Raw genomic sequence first — 3,296 nt, 5'->3', positions numbered from 1 at the left:
GCCGTTGCTAGGAAGACTAGACCAGATCCTGCTCGGGGAGGACCCCATGAAGTACACTTGGCAGGACTCCCATACCGCCATGTGACCTCGTAGAGACTGGCCTCAGCGAGACTGGCCTCTGGTAGCCTAGAGCCACTAGCTCGGTGCCCTGAAGTGGCGGGCCGGGCAGGGACGACCGTACTAGCGCTCTAGGGACCTCAGAGATCGCCGGAGGTCGCTGCTCTGGAACACCGCAGGGGTTGGTGATCGATCTCCTGAGGGCCCTGAGGAGACGGGCACCATGTAATGGTGTACACCGCTTCTTCCCCAGAGGGAGCTGCCCTCAAAAAGTCCAAGCCTTATGGCCAGGGACGAGGATCGAAGGCCTCCAGTGAAAATGACGGTCCGCAGAACCACTTTCCACTAGAAGCCTCGGCCTGAGAGCTCCACTCTGACTCTAGCATCAGCGGAGTACAAGAAGTGACACCCCAGCGCAAGGGGCTGGAACACGTAGGGTTGGGACTGCTCGCCCAGCAGCCCCTGAGCCTCAACCTCCTCAGAGGAAGAGAGGTAAACACGTGTTCTCACTGAGAAATTACAACCCAGGAGCCCCTGTACATCTAACTTTCATAGTCAGATAAATATTTCAATTTATTCCTTTATTATATTAAATGTAGTAAATAACCAGACGAGTAAACACGGTCTGGTGTAGAAAGATTCACATCAAACAAAACCAAGAAATATAGACGTTGCCTCGGCAGCATGCTCCTCTTGTTTTTATTTTTGTTTTTTTTGGCACTCAGTCACACAAACAACATCAACATTCTCAGAGAAAGATGAATGCTGCATTGAGCGCCGCATCAGAGGGGGAAGAAACCACAGCGCGGGCTTCCAAGCTTCGAGAACGAGCTCTAGATCTAGTGAACACGGGTGGAGATAGGACGAGCCGTCTCCAACCCGTTCGCCAGATCATGTGCGATTCCCGTGATCTCGGTCGCCGTGCCTCAGCAGCTCGCGGACCGCAACGTGGATCAGCACACACGACACATACCTCGAGCCGGCCCGGGCGAGTAGCAGTGAAAGATGTGCAGCGAAGCCAGCCCCAGAGGTAACAGCTTGGCGCGTGGCTTCCAAACCTCGAGAACGGTTTCAGATCTGCGGAACACGTGGTGAGATAGGACCAGCCGTCCCAACCCGCTTCGCCAGATCATGCGCGACATTCCTCGCGATCTCGGTCGCCGCCAGCGTCTCAGCAGCAGCCGGACCGCGAACCGGCTGATCGCGACGCACGACACACACCGCTGAGCGCCCGGTGCAGAGCCGAGCCGCTTAACAGCCAGAAAAGCACACCAGCTCCCCGAGCCACGCACTGCGCCAGCTCCACCTCACAGTGTTGCGCTCATTATAATATCAGGCATACATGCCGCAATTGCTTGCTTTGTGTAACTGATGCTTGCAGTAACTGGCGAAGCCGACGCAACGCCCTTCACATCAATCTCCCCAGATAAAGACAGGAAGAGCGCCGACTACTTCTCAATGCAAAGCAGAAAGCACCTGCAAATGCTGGCTTCCTAAAACCCCTCGAAAGAAGCGCAGGATCCGGGTGGTTAAGGGAAGAAGGATAGGACTTGCCCGCCTACATTCCTCTTCCAGCGGATCCGGGAAGTTAAACCATGCTGCGCAAATCCACGGCCTGCCGGGCGAAAAGCCGGGCTCGCACCGCCGAGAAAACGCCAGCAGATCACTCCTCCTCAAAGAGAGCCTCTGAGAGTGAAGAAAATGTCAAAGAGATCGCAGCCGGCCAGCTCCCTCGAGAACTGACTCGCGCTGGCTTCACTCTCTGGGCAGACAACACACAACCGCGCAGGTCCCTACCCTTTCTTTGTTGGCGGCAGGGAAAGACACAGCCTGAACGCTAAGCTGTTCTCGCCCAAGACTTCTCTTGATTGAAGTCTTGGACAAAGTTTGAGCTTATCAGTGACAAACAACACGCCAGCCAAGACTCACAAACAGATAGCAACTGACACACACAGACACGAAGACAGCTGCCACGCCGGGCTTCACTGCACGAGCTTTGGTGCTTTCCGGTTCTGGACGGCCACCAACATGACGTCTGGGTTCCATCCATTTGACTGATTACACACGGATTCAGAGCGGTTCACGCTGAGGCGTTCCCAAAGTGTCTCCAACGCAGCTCAAGTTCCTGAAGAGGAACAAAACAATAACAGACATTCAACAAAGTCAAAGTAAAATAAGGATGCTTAGCACAAATAAATGGGAATATGTAGTTAACAACAACACAACAATTCTTTTAGGGAAAACTAGTACAAGCTAACCACCGTGGACACTCTCTCGGCAGCCAACGTCCAACAACATCTCGCTCTTCTCCTGGCCACGTCAGCATTCCCAGCGTATTTAAAAGGAATGCTTCCTTCAGCTTGCCAATCCATGGGTACGTCCCAAACGCATCCAATTAAGGCAGAGCTACCTGGAGAAAGACAGAGAGAGAGAGAGAATGAGAGAGAGAGAGAGAGAGAGAGAGACAAATACACAGGAAATAATAAAAAAATTTATTAAGACGTAACAAGATTATGTATACAAGTGAATGGTTTCAATAAGTAGGCCTCAAGTATTACTTTTAGGCCACATCCACATGAAGCCAGTGCTTTCCCTATCCAATCTTTTTTTTCCTTGACTCAAGAAATATCTGCATATATAGGAAACAGACAAAAAACGATGTAGTTTACATGCCAGACCAGTATGTGGCGCTGTAATTCTGCCACAGAGATACACTAAAAACAGAGAAGAAGACTTGGACTATGTTTCCGTTAAGTTGTTCTAATTTCATAGTGTGGTGGCTTGTTTTCATTTTGTTGTGCAAATTGTGAAGTGTTATGGCTTGCTTCTGTTGTGTTGTGACTGGTTTCCATTGTTTTACAACTTGTTTCCATTGTCTTGCAACTTGCGACTTGATTTTCACTTGCTGACAGTTTTCAGGATATTGCCAACAAAAACGAAACCTTAGGCAGCTGACTTGATGCCTTGCTGCATTTGCTTACAAAGGTATCTCACATAACTGATTTCAGACAGACTTCTGATGCAGATAATGGTTTAATAACTTCTCACTTTGGATTTATATTTCACCAAGGCCCTTTAAAACTTCATAAAGTTTGTGTTTATGTTCTTTTGCCTTCTTCATTTGTGAGGATTATCATGAATGAAAAAACTTGTAAGGAATTCATAAACTTTTATTGATCAAGAGATAATTTCTGTCCCTTTCTTTTTTTTTTTTTTTTTTTTTTTCTTTTTTTTTCTCC

This window comes from Cyprinus carpio, chromosome B12 (genome assembly GCF_018340385.1).
Source record: "Cyprinus carpio isolate SPL01 chromosome B12, ASM1834038v1, whole genome shotgun sequence".
NCBI lineage: Eukaryota > Metazoa > Chordata > Actinopteri > Cypriniformes > Cyprinidae > Cyprinus > Cyprinus carpio.
This window is presented reverse-complemented; position numbering follows the sequence as displayed.